The 21,731-nt window shown below is 36.8% G+C and overlaps 1 protein-coding gene across 11 annotated transcripts in view; it reads right to left on the bottom strand.

Moving 5' to 3' along the window:
• TBC1D4 (TBC1 domain family member 4) overlaps positions 1-21,731 on the bottom strand; it is a 175,935-nt gene that overhangs the window by 126,659 nt on the left and 27,545 nt on the right. The gene's annotated exons all lie outside the window — the stretch shown is intronic.

Genomic DNA, 21,731 nt, shown 5'->3' on the forward strand with positions numbered 1-21,731 from the left:
CAAAAGAATCCACATTGCTCCTTCACCCCATTCCGACTGAGCACATGCTCCAAAATCTCTTATTTCTTATCGTCCCGTCTTCTTTCCAGACAGAACCAAAGGGTCACTACTCCAATTCAGAAAGTGGAACGAGAAACTGGCATAACTGAGAAAGAGACCATTACAAGGCCTTCTCTTGTTATGTGTTGTTGCTTTACTCCAGTTTAGTACTCCAGCTCATCAGAGGACAGATGGAGAAATCACCACTTACCAAATGTTTACGATACGTGCAGATGGCTGTTTCTGTTTTGAATCTTCCATTCTTTCATGTCCCATTTGATCTGTGCGGATATGAACACTTGCTTCCCTAAGGCTTTTTCCTGTGCAATGAGGGCTCCTCTGGCACAGCACCTCACTCTCTCTCCACCCACTGCTCCCTTTAATATGTCCCATGTGGCTCCATCCTGGGTGTGTTTGCCCACACTTGCCTTCCCACACCACTCCCCACAATCCTGCCACCATAACTGAGAAAATCTTTGCTGGTTCTCATTCAAAGACATGGTAAACCAAAGCCTTGTAGCATGAAATGAGACGGACGCAAACTCAGCTCCTGAGGGAACCCCAGCAAATGAACACGCACAGCAAGCTTCAGCTAAGCTCTTTCTGGAGGTGTCCCAGAGAGAATAAAGGGAAATGAGGCGGGGGCCGGCCCGGTGGCGCAGCGGTTAAGTTCGCACGTTCCGCTTCTCGGCGGCCCGGGGTTCGCTGGTTCGGATCCCGGGTGCGGACATGGCACTGCTTGGCAGCCATGCTGTGGTAGGCGTCCCACGTATAAACTAGAGGAAGATGGGCACGGATGTTAGCTCAGAGCCAGGCTTCCTCAGCAAAAAGAGGAGGACTGGCAGTAGTTAGCTGAGGGCTAATCTTCCTCCAAAAAAAAAAAAAAAAAGGGAAATGAGGCTGTAATGGGCTTTACAACAGCTTTCCTAAATATTTCTAAACAACCAATTACAGAAGACGATCTAGAAATTATAAGTGATGGAATTTGCTAGTAGATTTGTAGAAGCTACTAATAATATATACAAATTATTATGAGCAATCTGAGTGTAGGCTTTGTTTCTATGCAATTTTCAGTCTTGAGAACTCTGAGGAACAGGAGTAGGACTATAGGAAACTTTTCTGTACATTTTCTAACTTTTTTAAATGATCATCACTCTACTATCAGAGTTAGACAACAACTGTAATGATAAAAATAAATAAAAAGGAATTCTACATTGCATTCTTGTCACCAAAGATCTTTATTAAGGAACTATTTGCACATAGTTGAGAAGTAGGCATACCCTTGCCTTGTCATTCAGTGAATTAAACAAACAATTATTAAGTATCTACAATGTGCCTGTATTTGTATTGGTACTAAAGGTTCATACTATTTACACTCTAGGAACAGAATATAGTAGGAGACATACACTTGTACACAAAGAAATTTCAAAATAAAGTATTAAGAAAACAGTATTGAGGGTCCAGCCCAATGGCATAGTGGTTAAGTTCACACACTCCACTTCAGTGGTCCAGGGTTTGCGGGTTTGAATCCCAGGCACGGACTTACACACCGCTCATCAAGCCATGCTGTGAAGGCATCCCACATACAAAATAGAGGAAGACTGGCACAGATGTTAGCTCAGGGCTGATCTTCCTCACGAAAAAAAAAAAAACCGACAGAGAGAGAGAGCAGTATTGAGAGGAACCATGAAAAGAGAAAGGTAACTCAGCTCAGTCTGAGGGCTCAGAATGGACTTTTTAGAAGAATTGAATTTGCTTGAACCAAGCCTATAGGATGAGCAAAATTTAGTCAACTGGAGTGGGAGAGAGAATTCCAGGCAAATCCCATATTCTCTGGCAAAAAATGGCAGAAATCCAACTCAAACTAACTTAAGCAAAGAGAACTCATTTTTGTGTAACCAGAAAGAGCCTGCGCAGAATAGGCTTTACAGACAGCTGAAACAAGGCACTCTCCATCTCAGCTCCCTGTGCGTTGGCTTTGTTCCCTCTTGGCTACAGGAACACCCTTCCAGCTCTGTCACAGAAGATGGGCCCAAGTGCAAAACGTCCAAAGAAGAGCTCTCCTGGTTTGGCCCATTCCTGGAACAAGCACTGTGACCAAAGTGTAAGTGTACTAACTGCCCAGAAGAGGTTCCATGGAGCCAAGAGGAACTATGACTGCAAGCTTCACTAAAACCAAGGTTCTGAGGCATCAGTTTCCTGCAGCTGACTGTGGCCCTGAACAGACAAAACAGAAATACCCAGGACACAATAGGAACGTCAACAATCACGCTGAGAGATGAAACACCATGGGTGAAGCAGAGAAGACTTTCATGGACGATAAAGACGACCACATTCCCAGCACTCTGCTGGCACTATAGGGGAAGCTAAAGTTCAGCTGGTGAGGTATGGGCACTTATAGCCACTTTTAGATAAAAATGAAAATGGCACAAAGCAAGCAATTCAGAACGTGTAGTTAATACTTAGAATAACTATTTACAAGTAAACAAGCAGAAAAAGGTAACTAATAATTATTTTTGAGTCTCATATACTTTCTATATCCTCATAACCAAACCATATGGTAGGTATATTATCACCTTCATTTTACAGATGAGTAAACTGAGATTGAAGACTTAGCCTGTAAAGGACACATGGCAAGAAGTGGAGTCAGCAGTAAAAAATCATGCCTGTCTTACCACGGTGCGTATATTCTTTGCTTGCTGCCTCCCACAAGGATTAGCACAAATAACTGAAAAAATACCACACACTTAATTGCCTCCAATCTCACTTGCCATTACACGCCATTCCAAAAACTGAGTATCTTCTAGGCGTGAATTGCTTTCCTTGTCATTCCACAGTGACCCAGATTTTGCTACTCATTCATCGTATCTATCTCAGGTGCCAGGGTCATTCCTCAGCCTATTCTCTCATCCACTATGGGGAACAAAGGAAGCCACTCCTGTCCACTGATCCAAAACATTATCCGAACCATACAGCCCTTCTACATAGTACTTTTAAGTATGTGTGGAAGTGGGGATATTTAAAAGAACTTACAGATTCTTTGCACAATCTGTTCCCACTTCTGTCATAATATTTTCATTCGAAGCAAGAAGACACAGAGAATGTAAGTCATAAAATAAAACAATCTACGTTCCCTTGTTAGGAAAGGAAAACGCAAGATTCTTTTCCCTTTTACAAACATTGAGGTGCATGAGTATAAGATAAAGGCAATGACCCAGTAAATAAATTACCTACAGGAGAGACAGATCCTTCCTCCCATAGTTGATTCCTATATTATACCACATATAATACTCATATAACTACATTATATTGACTCACATTATACTACAAGGCAAAAGAGACAATGGCAAATTGAAAAGCTTCAACCAGATAACTAAAAAATATTTCATATATAAGACTTTTAAAAATTTTAATAATGTAGATTCAACTTAAGAATATGAGAAGTTGTATATTTTTAAATCTATAGAATGAAAGAGTTCAGAGAATTTCACAGACCTAAAAATGGTTACCTTCGTTACTTCTAGTTATATTTACCATCTAAAGAGAAGGAGGGAAGAAAAAAGTTCAACTGAAACACACATGATTACAACAACTAAAAGAAAAAAACACTGATGTCAGTGATATATTCCAAACATCTTGAAATAGAGACATAATGTGATTCCTTCATGATAACTTCAAAAGAAGACTTTATCAATAATAACTCTTTAAAAGGGGTCTCTGGGTCCGGCCCTGTGGCCCAGTGGTTAGGTTCACGTGCTCTGCTTTGGCAGCCCAGGGTCTCACCAGTCACCGGTTTGGATCCTAGGCATGGATCTACCACCGTTCATCAAGCCATGCTGAGGTGGCGTCCCACATGCCACAACTAGAAGGATCCACAACTAAAATATACAACTATGTACTGGGGGGCTTTGGAGAAAGAAGGAAAAATGAAAATTTAAAAGGGGTTTCTAATTTGATCTTTACAACCTTTAAATATGAGATATTAAAATGCTAAGGCAAGCAATAATCTCTATCACAAAGACCTATGTTATTTCTATCGCTTACTTTAAAAACATGAGATAAAGTATTCCAATGCAACTAGTTTGAATATGTCACAAAATAGTGATCATATCTTATTCCTTATGCATTTGTACATCTATGTGAAGTTGCCAGGATGACCCTCTACTTGGCTGGCAAATCGGCATGTTCACTGGGGCTGGTGCTGAAGCTTTGGCCAGTCTGGTTGGGGCCAAGGAGGCATCACGTGTCATCAAGACACTACATGATAGGGACTAAGAAAGCAGCCAGCTTGATCACAAGATTTGTTACATTCAGGGAGATTACAAATATGTAAATATTTGAGGCTGTAAATAGTTGATTATAAGGGGAGACAGGATTCTCACTGATGGAACATGAAATAACAAATTAAAATGAGAGTCTAGAATAATTTGTGGTGTTGGGTTGGAATTGGAAATATCAGTGTGAATGCGTGGTTAAATATAAATAGATAATTTTTAAAATAATATTAAAAACTCAGGCTTTTTAATATACAAGTAAGACAAATATATAGGCACAGAAATAGATGTAGATAAATGTGTATGCATGCTATAGACTGAATTGTGTGTCGTCATCGTCCCCCCCACAAAAGTTAGTATGTTGAAGCTCTAACCTCCAAAGTGATGGACACGGCCTTTGGAGGTGATTAGGCTTAGATGACATCATAAGGGTGGAGTCCTCACGATGCAATTAGCACCCTTAGAAGAAGAGAAAAGGGAGTGCACACTCTCATACTCTCACACTCTCTCTGTCTCTCTCTCTGTCTCTCTCTCTCTCTCTCACTCCCTCCACTATGTGAGGATACAGCAAATCAGGAAGAGAACTCTCACCAGACACCAAATCTGCCAGCACCTTGATCTTGGACTTCTTTGCCTCCAGAACTGTGAGAAATAAATGTCTATTGTTTAAGCCACCTAGTCTCTGGGATTCTGGGATAGCCACCCAAATTGACTAAGGCAACACATACTACATACATTTCACAAGTCTGTCCACTGAGAGATCCTAGAAGCTATGACCCAGGAGCAATGAATACAACATGTGTCCAGGTCTTGGTTTCTAAATACCATTTTCCACTACTAGAATCTGGGGCTTCTTGAAGAAAGGGCTGATTCTCAGGCTGGGGCAGGATAAGTATAAAATGAGCCCGAAACACGTTTATGTGCCAGAAGAAAGTGCTCAAAGAATGATGTGGGTATGTAAAAAGACACAGAAGTCAGTATAAAGGAGTTTCTAATGGCCAAATTTGGGACAATCTGACCTTCAAAATAATAATGACAGTAACAGATTATAGCCCATTGACCAAAACAGGAATTCACAAATCCACACTGATAGATAGATAGATAGATAGATAGATAGATAGATAGATAGATAGATAGATAGATAGATAAAGGGAATGCTCTACTTTATGTAGAATGTCAACCAATTCATGAAGATGGAATGGTGGAATCAAAAATTATCCTTTCACAACCATCACAGGAACAATAGATTTAGGTAAGATCATCAATGACCACTAAAGGGTAAAAGTTTAAAAAGTATCTCCTCACAAAATATATATTATTAAGTGACAAGTATAAAATTCTTATTAACTTTATCCTGGAGAAAGCTGGCAGACATCATCTTAAACAAGTAAAAAAAGCATCATCAATAATGGAACAAATCAACATCTCATGCCTCCTGATATGATGCACTGAGAAGGACATTCGTCTGTGGTATTCCTTCCAAAAATGCATAACCTGAATCTAATCATGAGGAAATATCAGTCAAACCCAAATTGAGAGATATCCTACAGAATAACTGGCCTATTCAAAACGCAGCTGTTGCTCTTTAAAAATGTCAAGGTAATAAAGAGAAGAAAAGACTAAAGAACTATTCCAGACTGAAGGAGACTAGAGAGACACTGGTCATGGACCCTGGGCCAATGAAGGACATTATGGAGATGACTGACGAAATCTGAACGTGGTCTGTGGATTAAATGGTAATAAGAGATCAACGTTAATTTCCCGATTGTGACGGTAGCAGTGTGGTTATATAACAGTGCCTTGTTTTTAGGAAAAGAAAAACACACATAAGTATTAATGGGTAGTGGGGCATGACATCTGCAAGTTACTCTCAAATAGTGTGAAAAATTCATAAAAATGTGTAAAAAAGTATGAAGAGAAGTATAAGGCAAATTTGGCAAAAAGGCTAACAAATGGGAAATCTGAGCAAAGGAAATATGAACATCCTTCATAAGGTTCTTTTCCATAAGTCTGAATTTATTTCAAAAGAAACAAAAAAGTTTTTTAAAAATCTACTTCAATTGGCTACAGTATACACATTCCCAAAGTCTAGTAGGAAACTTATTCCCTTAGAGTAAATTCCTTGAAATTATATTCTCATTATAGAAAATAAAGAATGTGGGATTATTTCTAGCTCCTCCACAAAACACCAACATACAGCTTTTCAGATGGGACACATTAAGTAACTAACGTCTTAAAAAGTCTGGCAGTTCTCCAGTGACTAACAGGCTCTCAGAGAACAGCTAACTCACCAGGAGCAGCTAATGTCTCTATAAAACAGAGCAGGCTGTTAAGTGTCCTGACCTTCGCAGTGAGAAGTCGCTGCTACTCACTGTGAACTATTTGAAGCTGCCTTAATCTGTCTGGTTACTGGTAGGGCCTACAGAGTAGAATTGTGCTTGAAATAAATAATAAACCTGTTCTTAAAAATCTTTTCTAAAAAATGTTAGAGAAAATATATCTGCAATTATTGCAATTTGGGGAAAATGTTGTTAGACTAGAAGATACTCAAAAAAGCTAAACTAATATGGGCAAAATATTTGCAGACTCTCCTATCACATCCCAATTTTCCAATGTCATAAATTTCTTGCCATCACTCTGCTTTATCCAATAATTAAAATGATGGTGACTTGCTCTTTCAAAAGATAACTTCTATCTTTTGAATTTTCATAGTTAAGCTTTCCTCTTGAAGTGATACATAGTCCATTAATTAGATTTTCCTAGGAACTACTAGAAACTAATAACCAATAAAGAATAAAGCAAATAAGCATCTCTACTAATCTGATCACATTAAAAAAAAATTCCAAATAATTCAAGCAATGCTTATGCTCCGTTTTCTCTAGAAACATTTCACTAACTACGCGTTTGCATATTAGCTGCTCCTGAAATACCCACCTTAACGAAAGTTCTAGTTACTGGTAATGCCTTAAGATGGAAAAAGAAAGCTGCTCCATCCTAGATGTACAAAAAGAGGCAAATCAAAGCAACGTCCTGCAAAGTATCTGTCGTGTTAGGAAGCAGAGCCAACAAACTTGTCTCTAAATTCTGTAACAAAGGTAGGTCTAAAAAGCAAGAAATCCAAGGCCATGTAACACTGAAAATTCAAAATACAAACAGTAAAACATCCTGGAAAACTTTTACAATGTTAAGACTTTCATCCAGAAACATGGCATGTCTCTTCACTTATTCTTTGTAGCAGTTAAATGTCAAGCTCATCCACTACAGAGAAGCAGTGGCTAATCCAATTCCCTAAGACTCATATTTTAGAAAATGTAGAAATAGTTTCCTACAGCTATATACCTGTACAGTAAAAAGAGCATATGAGATAAAAATATTTATGGTTTAAGGTAATTTAAGTGGAGAGCTACATGTTTTCAGTACCAAATGTTCAATGCTCTATTTTATATATTATGTGCACCATATATTTTGAGAGCAAAGAACTTAGCTGCTGCAGATGAAGATAAGCTCAAGCAACATAACTATTAATGCTTCTCTTTAAAAGTTCTATAAATATGTTTGCCATAGAGAAAATCTCCAGAAAAACTCCCTTGTTCCTCATGCAAGAAGTAACTGCAATTTCTTGATGGAGACTTTGAGTGAAATTTGCCACAGCTAAACATCTTTATGCCAACTTTTATGTATAAATTTTGTTTCTTACAGTATTTATGCCGATTTTTATTCAGATAAGGTCAAGTACTATGATAAGATTTATAATTTTTACTTTTACCAGTTCACATTTAATACTTTTTCATCAGCCTGAATATGCTACTTCTGACTCTGTAAGACTAATATGCTTGATCTTTTAACCTTGTGTTCTTTCTCCAATGCAAATCATACTGCTCACTCAAAGATATTATATTAATTATACCAAATCATAAGGTTGTCTGGTTTGGAGAGTATTTAACAGAAACTAAAAACCACTGACTCTGTCTAAATCTTGGTATAAATACTTCACTTGCAGTTGCTTAGAACACATCTCTCAATCTATTGTTCTTTCTGTCAATTACTTTTATTTTTTTTGCTTACTGTTAGGAAAACAAGTAAGTTTTTAAGATTTTAATCAGTGTGCTAGGCAGAATAATGCTTCAAAGACGTCTGTGTCTTAATCCCCAATACTTTACATGGCAAAAGGGGCTTTACAGGTGTGATTAAATTAAGGATCTTAAGATGAGGAGATTATCCTGGATTATCCCAGTGGGACCAATGTAATCACAAGGGTCCTTATAAGGAAAGAGGGAGGCCAGGGAGTCAGAGAAGGAGATATAACAGATTTAACTGCGGAAACAGATGTCAGAGTGATGCAGTTACTGGAAGGGAGCCACAAGCCAAGGAATGCATGCCGCCTCCAGAAGCTGGAAAAGGCAAGGAACCTTTTCTCCTCTAGTGCATCCAGAAGGATGCAGCCCTGTCAACTTGACTTTAGTCTCATAAGACCTATGTCAGACTTCTGACTTCCAGACTGTAAGATAATAAACTTGCATTGTTTTAGGCCACTAAGTTTATGGCTATTTGTTACAGCAGCAATAGGAAACTAATACAGTCATTTTTATTAACGAATATAAGTTGTGTCAGTATGAAAATAACTGGAATATATACAACAGTCAAAACTTCTTGGAAAACAGTTTACTAAATGTTAAAATTAACATGTGACTTTAAATTGTATTTTTTACTAAAGGATTCTTGTATACTTAATGAGTATAATAATTATTTGGGACTCAGAGGACAGTATACAATCACTAGACAATCATTTGTTGATCTACTATGTGTCAAACACTAGCATTTAAAAGATGAACAATATAAATATATCAGGGCAGAAATCCCCATCTTCAAGTAGTTCCCAAGAGTCATATAAGTGAATGAACATTTATAACAAGGTGATAAGCACTTTGGGAACAAGAGAAGGGTATTTCAATTGGAGGTGGCGGGTACACAGATGAAATAGCTAAGTCTTCAAGGGGGAACAAGTCCCTTGATAAGTCGGAGGCTAAGCTGAGTCAGGTCATACTATGAAGTGAAAAGTAAGCCATGTGCAAAACCAGACTTCATCTTTCAAGTAATAAGAAACCAGATGGGAGTTTTAAGTAGTGATTCGCACAATTAATTTTTAGAATAAAAAAGCACTGTGCGTGATGTGCAGGATGTAAAGACTAGACTGAAAGCAAGGATTCCATATTGAAGACTGAACTTATATTTTTATCACCATATTTTAATATTAATTCCAAACATTCAGTAATCATTTACCCTCTATCAGACAGGTGCTTACTAAATGCTAGATGATAAAAAAAGAATAAGACACGATTAGCACCTTTGAGATACATAAAACTATAGCTTTGTATATACAACAATATACAAAATACATAAAACAAAAGGAGCTATCTCTGCTTTAGAGTACTCATCTAGAAACCATATTTTCAAGAGTAGGTACAAAGTTCACACCACGAGAAACCACAAATTAAGATGAAGAAACAATTATTATGTGCATACTTTTAAAAAATGCAATCTAATCAATTTCAAAAACAAAAATTAAGAGGGTTAAGTTCACACGTTCCACTTTGGCGGCCTGGGGTTCGGCAGTTCAGATCCTGAGTGCGGACCTACGCACAACTTATCAAGCCATGCTGTAGCATGCGTCCCACACATAAAGTAGACGAAGATAGGCACAGATGTTAGCTCAGGGCCAGTCTTCCTCAGCAAAAAGAAGGAGGATTGGCAGCAGATGTTAGCCCAGAGCTAAGCTTCCTCAAAAAAATTAAAAAATTTAAAATATTTAAAAATTAAAAATTAAGGAAATTGCATTCTTATAAAAAAATTCAAATAGCTCCTCCCCACTTTACAGGTACTTTAAAAGCATTATATTCTTAATATTTCTAAGAAGATTAAAAATACAGCACCTTATTTGCCACAGCCCACGAAGGTCTATGTAAACATGTGGATGGCAAACAACATCCACTTTTTTGGAAAATTATGTTGTCATGACAATTTGAACTAACTTAAAATTGCAAGCTTTAACAGGATCAGTTAAATCCAGAAACACAATGACAAGTCTAGTCTTCCCCAATCCTGCCAGCAAAAATTAATCATTGTATTCTCTCTGCTCCCACTGCAGTTCCCCCTGAATTACAGCAGCCATCACAATCAGATCTGTACTGCAGTTTAACCATATATGTGTCTGTTTCACCCATAAGAAGACAGCCAGACTCTCTTACACATCTTTGTATCCAATGGTATGGTGTAGCTATACTCAATAGTTAAGGTCAGTCAATGGGTTGAAGAGAACTGAGCTAAATGTACTTCATAATGATTAGTCATAATTTCCATTTTTAGGCTACTCAAATAATGATTTCAGAAAATACCTGGATAATTTATAAATATTATAATATATACTATATATGGAACTTTTTTTGTACTTCCTCAATTATATAATGAGTAAACTCAAAACAAAAATGTCAGGTCTCAAAGAGGAGGAAGTGGTATTTAACTTTTAGCAAATGCCATTTTATATTTAACCTCTTAAAATTTCAGTTTCTTTATCTGTGAAACAGGGTTAATAGTAAAACTTATCCACAGAATCATCCCAGAACTAAATAACATAAAATGTCCATTAGATAATCTAGCACATAATCAATGTTCAATAAACATCAGTCATTGCAGTTGTTGTAATTAATGTTATTATTATTAAGATCCTAATGATCAACGGTAATAAAATATACCAATGCTAGAATATCCCAGAATAGAAAAGAAATGTTAGATCACTTACATTTGGTTCTGGAATATAGTCTAAAACTAACATTTAAATTTGAGTGTGACTGATTTGGGGGTGGGGTTGGAAATGAAGAAACGATCATGAAAGGTGACAGAAAAAAAAACCCAGAAAACAGTGCAGGCTCCCTAACCACCCGGGTTGAGAACTCTTCTCTGGGTCAGCGTGGTCTGTGCTAAAAATAGCATCACACTCCTGCCTGATGAAAAGCATCAGTGCCACAGACTGCTACATGTATCATTGCTCTGTTTACTTTTTGAAGTGTAGCATAGTTCCTCTGGGCTTACGTAAGTAATTAGTTACTTCAGTTTAGAGGCCCCTAGTTAAGTGTGGGCAGACGGAAAAGTGAACACAGTCGCCAGGGTCTATCACTGACAACTGTGTAACTGCTTTTTTCCCTATTGAGTTTAACCATCAAGAAATTAAAAGGCAAGACTTGTCATACAGATTCTAAAGTTTACTAGAAGAACATAAAAATTAGAATTATAGATGCAAAGGCAGCTAGATTTGCCAGATATCCGGTTTCTAAACAGACAATGTTTGAGCTTTCCATTATGAATTTCTAAAGTGTTTCAGTATTTTGGTCATAATCATCTGCAGGTACTAAATACAGCATTACAGAAAATAAAAACATAATTACATATAAATCAAAGCACACTGCCAAGTGTGGGCAAGATCAGGTAAAAGGTTGGAAAAGTTCTCATCATCACGCGTCCAGAATACAGGGGAGCTGGCTTTCCCTATCAGATAACAACAAAGCGCCTCTCGAACGCTGCTTTCCGGACACAAAGCTGAAGTCGCAAGTGAAGCAGCAGCAGGAAGATTCGTTCCACCTTCCCTTTTTCTACATCAGTGATTCTCAAGAAAGAGGGAAAAAATGTTTATCAGAATCACCAAGACCAGATATCCCCCTCTACCCCAACCCTGAGAGCTCCGTTTTGTACTTGCCAGGAAGCCCCGTCCCTACTCTGAATCACAGCCGTCAGCAGTTACAGAGACCAGGGAGAATGAGGCTGAAAGCCTGACGTGTCTTCACCTGCCTGGCCAAGCACTTCAGACTACCAACAACTCTGAAATCCAGGCAGTGGGAATTAGAAGATCATGGAGACAGGACAAGGGGGTAGCTTTCATAGTTTGCTGAAAGCATTTTATAAGCAGATAAACTAGGAAACACTAAACACTGGAAAAAAGCCATAGCTCCTTAGAGTAACAGAGAACAAAGGCAAAGTAACCACTGATACTAGACATTCCCAAATGCTCAAGAAAATATATTCAGTTGTTGGGGGAAAGGTGGAAGAATGTAACTGGATAAATCAAATGATACTCCTTAATAAAAAAAAAATACTGTGAACATCAATTTAGATAAGAGAATAATACGTGCAAGAGAATAGAAAAAGGAAGCGCGTCAGAAGTTTAATAACTTCACATTGTAAACAAGAAATTAATTTTTGTTCATGTTTCATTTCCTTATTTTATTGAACACCTAGATGAAACACGGAACCTCGGGTTTAAAATAACTATAGTGTATTCCCCAGCTTTTCTGTAAGTCCCCTAAAGACTTACAAAACAACTCAAAGGAGAAAAAATAAACAAAATAAAATATCTCTGGCTCTAAGCTTGATCATTTTTCCCTGCAGTCTGTATGTTTGTTTATAAACCTAATTTCACATCTTGTGTCAGCATTGTGTTAATACATTACTTTATAATGTGAGTTAATTAAAACATGGGTTTTCACTTCTCTACTTTATATTTCAATATTGAAAGGAAATGATGTTGACAACCATTTATTGATTGCTTACCGTGAGCCTGGCAATTTCTAGGCCCTTTGTGTACACGATCCATCTAACCCTCACAACATCTCTGTGAATAGACACAATCATCTCTATTTTCCAAACAACACTTAAACAAAAAAATCACTTGCCCAAAATCACAGATAACCAACAGAAGAGCTAAGTGTTGGCCCCAGGACTATGTGAAGCCTGAAGTCAATGCTTTCCCCTCATACTGTATTGAAACTAGTATTTTCTAATAACATTATGTAGCCACCAATGAATATAACCACATAGATAAGTGCCATTTCTCAATTTTAGATCTTTATAGCATTTGAAAGAATCTACAGGCATATATTGTACATTTCTGTATCCTATACAGCATACAGAACAATGCATGGCACTGTTCTTGAAAATGTTAAAGTTGTTATTGAATAATTAATATTTTCACATGCGTAGAACAGAATCCTTCCTCATCTGTATGATCCACTGGACTTCTTGTGGAGATCTGAACATGAACTAGCCATGGACCCAGAGCACATTATTTCCTCATTTGTGCCAAAAGGCATAAAAAGTCTGTTGTAATATTTTCCTCAGAAACCATTGTAAGGATCCAATGAGATAATATATGTAAAATGCTTTCTAAACTGTAAAATCCTCTATAAACTTAAGCACTAAAATCAGCAGTCTCACAATAATCACTCACCCAGAGTAACATTTAGTAGTGGTAACATTCATTTCATCTAATTTATGATCTACGATTGGTACAAAAACAAAGAAAAAATTCTTTATTGGTAAACTTAGAATTTACCAACATGCAGCATATTGACTGATGATACAAAATTTTTCAAGCCTAAATGGAATTTACCACCGCTTCCCAGCAAGTGTGAACAGATAAAAAGTTGTGAAATATTGCTGCCCTTTTACCATCATATTTATAATCTACTTCAATGACTGCTGATTCCATAAGCCTGATGAGGCAAAGCCTAGGGACTTTTGTTTTTAAAAAATTATTTCAAGGTAATTCTGAGTCACAGCTGCTTTGAGAATCATTTCAGTAGCCTCTCCTTCATATTATGATTGCCCTTAATCAAATCTAAGATGTCATAGGTTGTAAGACACATCCAGACTGCACAGATATTAAAAAGTGGGGAGAGAATATATATCTCAGAATTAAGGAAACATAGTTAAATTGAAGACTAGCGCTTTTATTTCAGGATAACCCTGAACACTAGGGGGCGCCCAAATAAGTAGTTCTGTGGCTGCGCTTGTGCGCTCTACACACCTCTGAACAGTCTACGGTTTAAAAAAGCATCAGAAATAAACTTTGCTCTGTTTGTATTTTTATAATCAGATTAGGTTTCTGTAACCATTTTTGCAGAAACACACTACAATACATTGATTGCATTGATATTAATTGTTGCGAAAATAAATGATCTTTTATAACACGATCAGCTGGTTGGGCTTGGAAAGATTTTTCTATACTTAAATTGTTCACAGCCCAGCCCTCTTATTATGTAACCTTGAGAAATCAGCACACTTCAGTGACTGCTGTTTCATCTGCGAAGAGAAAGCATGGGGGTAGATTATTTCTAAAATTCGCTCTAGGTTTAAAATCCTATTTCTATGTTTATTGTTTCTTACATGTAATCTTTACACCTCCAAACAGACAATCAATTCCTTAAAGATGAAGACCTTAAATAATTTTTTCCAGGGTACACACACACACACTCACTCACTCTCTCACAAACACACACACACACAGAAGTGCCTGGTACAATCCTCGGCTGGGTCCCTGCCTGGCAAGCCCTGGCCTTTTCTTTTCACACTATCTGCTCTGTCACCTGAGATCCTCTCCTCTTGGAACATGGGCATGCATGCCCCTTCCTGTCCCACTCAGCATTTTCCAGAACTCTTCATCACAGCCTCAGTTCTGAGACAACAAATGCAAACATCTAGCACCAGCCCCTAATTTCTACTCTTCTGGTTCTTTTGACAATTTTGCAATTTCCTGTAGTAAATCTCTTCTTTATTTCAGAGCAGTATTTCTTCCCTGCACTGACACCTAACTAATGGAACATTCCATTAACATTGTTGACATATTCAAACAAAACACTGTGAAATCAGAATGTATCAGAATGTTTTACTTGGAATCATCAAAATGTCAGGACACCACTATTTCACTGGCCATTAAGTCTTAAAGGACTATCTAATGTTAAAACAACAAATTATTTATGACATAAACATGTATGTTAATATTACATGTGTGTTATACTATATAATGTAAATATAACTGGCATGTTATTATAATCAGATATTATATACAGTTTTATATACATAGTTCAAATATGTGAATGCATATGCATAATTCTTATCAAAGACTAATTTCACAAGCTGTGATGTGAGTGTCATTTTCACATTTTAGGAGTCATAACTGGAGCAACTTGTACAAAAGTTCATATAATCAGCTATATTTTCAAAGACTGATTTAGTTTGTTTTTAAAGGGGTGAGTAGTTTGCTAAAGTTTATTATTTACTAAACATCACCTGGGGAAGTGTTTTAGATCCACTGGAGAAATTATCTCTTTTATTATTTTCTCATCAAAATATTTTGTTTCTTATGCAAAAAGCCTACTGATTTTGCATACCTTACAGCTTACATTTTAGCACTTCATCTATTTAGCCAAGAATCATTAATAAAATGTTTATTTTAATTAATGTGTTCAATATAGAGCATAAAGGGCTTTTTACAAGATGAGAAATAGAATAAATGAATTCAGTAAAGTTGCAGGAAACAAAATCAACATACAAAAGTCAGCTGCATTTCTATACACTAACAACAAACTATCTGAAAAAAAAGTTAAGAAATCCGATTTATAATAGGAGCTCCTCAAAATAAAAAAATTAGGAATAAATGCAATGAAGTAGGTGAAAGACCTGTACAATGTAAACTATAAGACACTGATGAAAGAAACTGAAGACACAAATAAATGGAAAGATATTCCATGTTCTTGGATGAGAAGAATTAATATTGTTAAAATGTACATGGTATCCAAAGCAATCTAGAGAGTCAATGTATTCCCTATCAAAATTTCAATGGCATTTTTCACAGAAACAGAAAAAACAATCCTAAAGTTTGTGTGAAACCACAAATGACCCCAAAGAGCTGATGCAATCATGAGAAAGAACAACAAAGGTGGAAGTACCATGATTCCTGATTTGAATTATATTTCACTATATTACAAAGCTACAGTAAATGAAACAGTCTGGTACTGGCATAAAAACACACATATAGACCAATGAAACAGAAGAGAGAGCCCAGAAATAAACCTGCGCCTCCTTGGTCAACTAATCTTTGACGAGCACCAAAAACACACAGTGAGGAAAGAAAAGATTCTCCAACAAATGGTGTTGGGAAAACTGGACAGCCACAAGCAAAAGAATGAATTTTGACCCTTATCTTACACCACTCATAAAAATTAATCAAGATGGATTAAAAACTTAAACATAAGACCTGAAACTGTAAAATTCCTAGAAGAAAACATAGAAGAAAAGCTCCTTGACGTTGGTCTTGGCAACAATTAGTTGGATATAACACCAAAAGCACAAGAAACAAAAGCAAAAATAAACAAGTGAGACTACATCAAAATAAAAAGCTTCTGCACAGGAAAGGAAAACATCAAAAAATGAAAAGGCAAACTATACAAGTGGAGAAAATATTTGCAAATCATGTATCTGATAAGACGTTAGTATCTAAAGTATATAAGGAACTCATACAACTCAATGGCAAAAAGACAATCCGAATAAAAAAATAGGCAGAGGCACTATGGAAAACAGTATACAGATTCCTCAAAAATTAAAAATAGAAATACTATATGACCCAACTATCCCACTACTGGGTATTTATCCAAAGAACTTAAAATCAACAATTCAGAGACTTATGCACCCCTATGTTCATTGCAGCATTATTCACAACAGCCAAGACATGGAAGCAACCCAAGTGCCCATCAACTGATGACTGGATAAAGAAGATGTGGTATATATAGAGACTGGAATACTACTCGGCCATAAAAAAAGACAAAATCATCCCATTCACAGAAACATGGATAGACCTTGGGGGTATTATGTTAAGCGAAACAAGCCAGACAGAGAAAGACAACTGAAATTTCACACTGTTGTAAACTATTATGATCTCAATAAAAAAAAATAGACAGAGAACCTGAATTGACATTTTTCCAAAGAAGACATACAGGTGGCCAACAGATACATTGCATCAGGGAAATCCAAATCAAAACCACAATGAAATATGACCTCACATCTGTTAAAATGGCTATTATCAAAAAGACAAGAAATGACAAATATCAATGAGGATGTGGAGAAAAGGGAACCCTTGTGCACTGTTGTTGGGAATGTAAATTGGAACAGCTATTATGGAAAACAGGATGGAAGTTTCTCAATAAATTAAAAATACAACTACCATATGATCCAGAAATCCCACTTCTTAATACATATCCAAAGGAAGTGAAATTAGTAACCCAAAGAGATATTTGCATTCCCATGTTCATTGCAGCATTATTTACAATAGCCAAGATATGGAAACAACCTACCAACAGATAAATAGATAAAGAAAATGTGATACATACGTTGATATCCATATACATATATGTTGATATCCATATACATACACACACAATGGAATGTTATTCAGCCATAAAACAGAAAGCAATCCTGCCATTTGTGACAATATGGATGAATCTGGAGGGCATTATGTTAAGTGAAATAAGGCAGACAGAAAAAACACAAATACGTTAAGGTATCACTTATATGTGGATCTAAAAATAAAAAATTGAACTCATAGAAAAAGAGACTAGAATGGTAGTTGCCACTGACCAGGGGGTGGGGGGAAATGGGGAGATGTTATGTTAGTCAAAGGGTACCAACTTTCAGATAGAAGATGAATAAGTTCTGGGGATCTAATGTACAGCATGGTGACTATAGTTAATACTTTAACTTTGCGAAAAGAGAAGATCTGAAGCATTATCACCACACACACAAGAAAAGTAACTATGTAAGGTGATGGATGTGTTAACTTGATGGAGGTCTTCATTCCACAATGTATACATTTATTAAATCATCACATTGCGCACTTTAAATATATATGATTTTATTTGTCAATTATACCTCAATACAACTGGAAAAAATAATAGATAGGAAATAAATTTTCACATAAATTCAATGTAACATTGCATCTGACCTGAAAGAAAGAGACCTGTGTCCCAAGTCATTCGTTCATGCATTTATTCAATAAGCTTTTACTATGCATTTACTCCATGCCAGACCCTGTACTAGGTGGTGAGAATACAACGATTAAAATAGTCCCTGTGGAGGAGTATCATCCCATAGCTCCTTTATTAATGACAAAGGATAAAAATTACCTTTAGACGGAAAGATCTGGCAAATATCACCTTAACCCAGTTATCAAATGCAGCATCACTAAAAACAGAACAAATGACATATGTGCCTTTTGGTGTGATGAAATGCAAAGAACACAATCTCACCTATATAGCATTCTTGTCATAATGTTTAACGTGAATCTAACAGGAGAAACAATCAAACAAAACCAGACTGGGCATTCTATCAGAAAACTGGCCTGCACTCTTCAAAACTATCAGTATTATGAAAGATAAAAGGCAGCAGGGGCTTTTCTAGATTAAAGGAGACTAAACAGCATGACAACCAAATGCAAGGCATGCTCCTTGATTGAGTCCTGGATTGGAGAAAATCAAAGAACAGCTATAAAGGACATTTCAGGGACAACTGGGAAAATTTGAATACAGACTATATATACATAACTTTACTATATCAGTGTCAAATGTCTCCATTGTGATAACGATAGGGTGGTTGTGGAATGAATGAAAATATCCTTATTTTTAAAAGATACATGCTGAAATAGCACAGCTACAACTTACTTTCAAATGGTTCAGCATTTAATAAAGGAGACCATACAAATGTCCCAAAATGTTAACCACTGGTGAATCTACATGAAGAGAATATCGTGGCCATGGTACAATTTTTCCCACCTTTTATAGACTTGAAATTTTTAAAAATAAAGTTTGGGGTAAAAGAGATATAGACCATGCCCATCAGCTTCTAGACTCATGTCACTATGTCATCATGGCCTTCAGTTTCCTCTTCTATAAAAATAAAGTAACAATAAGAATCCCTTTTTGTATTATATTAGAAAAAAGTGTTAATGATTATACCCAGTGCTTACACATAGGCACTGAAACTGGAACTCTCTTAAACTGCTAGTTGCACTATAAATTAGCAAAAGCTTTAGGAAAAGCAACTTGAACATAGGTGTCTAGAACCAATAAAACCTACTTTAATCCTTCCATACTTCCACTGTTGGTGATAAATTTACCAAGTCTAAATAAGGAAATTTTTGCCTATAAATATTCCCCAGTTATTTCTAGGTTTGCTACCCACCAAGTCATTGACTAAAACAAGTTAACTTCTAACAATGTGCAATAGTTGTGTATCTTTGTGCACAATGAGGCTTATACTTTGTATCATCTATGCCTCATTACACAAACATAAAAAAGATTTTAGCTTTCAAACTATATTTCACTATTAACTGCAAAACATACCTGGCCCAACCAGGCTCCCATCCCCTTGGGACCTCTGACAAAGGGCTTCTTAAGGACTTCCTGCTGACCTCATGCTCTGCCTCTTTCTAGTTAAAAAATTATCTGGGCTAATTTGAGATCAAGCAAGTAGAAGTCAAATATTTGCGATTCTATTATATCTAAAATTCCTATCATGGCATCACAAAATAACATTGTGCCCTTAGCTTTTATTGAAGGTTATTACAAAAGGAGTCATATGAAAATGCTTCAGTATCCACTGTAAAACTGTAATCACTCAACGTCACATCAAGCTCCAAATGAAAAACTGTTTCCTCTGAGGAGCTGGTGTTCTTCTCCGCTTTTTGATTGCTTATCAGATGTACCTTAATGCTCTGCTGCTGGGAAGCCTAAGTCAACTCTGACATTGAATAAAAATGACATTAACACTTGTAGATTCCACAGTAGCTTCCTTCTCCTTTCCTCGGTTCTGATCTTCCATTTCTATTTTTATTAGTAGTCTTTACTGGACGTCATTTCCAAGCCCTTTTTAGAAGGAGACCAGTATAAATAAGTTCAGTAAATAAAATTTAAAAGTACACATGGTCTCTGACTTATGATGGTTCCACTTACAATTTTTCGACTTTACGATGGAGTGAAAGCAATTTTCATTCAATAGAAACCGTGCTTCAAATACTGAATTTTGATCTTTCCCTGGGCTGGTGATATGCAGTACTATAGTCCCTTATGATGCTGGGTGGTGGCAGCAAGCCGAAGCTCCCGGTGAGCCACACGATCACGAGGGCAGACAACCCATATGCTTACAACCATTCATACCCACACAACTATTCCATTTTTCATTTTCAGTACAGTATTCAATAAATTATATGAGATATTCAATACTTTATTATAAGATAGGCTTTGGGTTAGATGATTTTGCCCAACTGTAGGCTAATGTAAACATTCTGGGCACATTTAAGGTAGGCTACGCTAAGCCGACATTTGGTAGGTTAGGTGTATTAAATGCATTTTCAACTTAATATTTTCAACTTATGATGGGTTTATCAGGACATAACTCCATTGTAAGTCAAGGAAGATCTGTACAACATAGAGGTGAAAACGTTTCGAACTAGACAGAGGTGATGGTTGCACATTATAAATGTAATAAATGCTACTAAACTGTACATTTTATTTAAAATAGTTAATTTTATGTTCTATAAATTTTATCTCAATAAAAAAAGTACAGCATAATCCCACCAAGTAGCAAATGGTTAGCAGCCAAACAACTGTATTACATTCCTCCCATTTTCATTATGGTGTGTGGAGAGAAAACAAATCTGAATGAATCTGTCCTCTGCTCTCTGTCTTGCTTCTCCCTTGCTTCTACTTCTCTATGTTCTAGTATAATTTTCAACAGCTCGGTTTATGTTAAAAATCCTTCAACATTCTCTTAGGTCAGTGGTTTCCAAACCAACTTTTTTTTTTTTTTTTTTTTTTTGGCTTGAGGAAGATCAGCCCCGAGCTAACATCTGTGCCAAGTTTCCTCCATGTTATATGTGGGTCACTGCCACAGCATGGCTGACGAGTGGTGTAGGTCTGCACCGGGGAACCGAACCCGGGAACCTGGGCTGCCAAAGTAGAGCACAATAAACTTAATCACTATGCCACAGGGCCAGCCCCAAGACAATTCTTTATTTCAAAGGACATCTTTCATAGAACCCCAGGAGATAAATCAAATAAAACCAGCTGTTCTGGTTGAAGATGTTGAGGGAGAGGTCTAAGACCTCCAGACACTATCACCCTGGGGTTCCTCTTCAAGTTTCCCCAGCACACCAAGAGACCACATAGAAAGCTAAAAACAGACATTAGGAAGAGACAAAAGGATTTCATGTGACTTTTTTTTTTAAAGATTTTATTTTTTTCCTTTTTCTCCCCAAAGCCCCCCGGTACATAGTTGTATATTCTTAGTTGTGGGTCCTTCTAGTTGTGGCATGCGGGACACCACCTCAGCGTGGCTCAATGAGCAGCGCCATGTCTGCACCCAGGACTCAAACCGACGAAACACTGGGCTGCCTGCAGTGGAGAGCACGGACTTAACCACTCGGCCACAGGGTCGGCCCCTCATGCGACATTTCTAGATAACCACAACTAAAATGTTATCTTATCTCCTGTGATCCAGATAACTACTTCACTCCTCCACTTCACTCACAGATGAGGGACTGAT

This window comes from Equus caballus, chromosome 17 (assembly GCF_041296265.1).
Source record: "Equus caballus isolate H_3958 breed thoroughbred chromosome 17, TB-T2T, whole genome shotgun sequence".
NCBI classification, from domain to species: domain Eukaryota; kingdom Metazoa; phylum Chordata; class Mammalia; order Perissodactyla; family Equidae; genus Equus; species Equus caballus.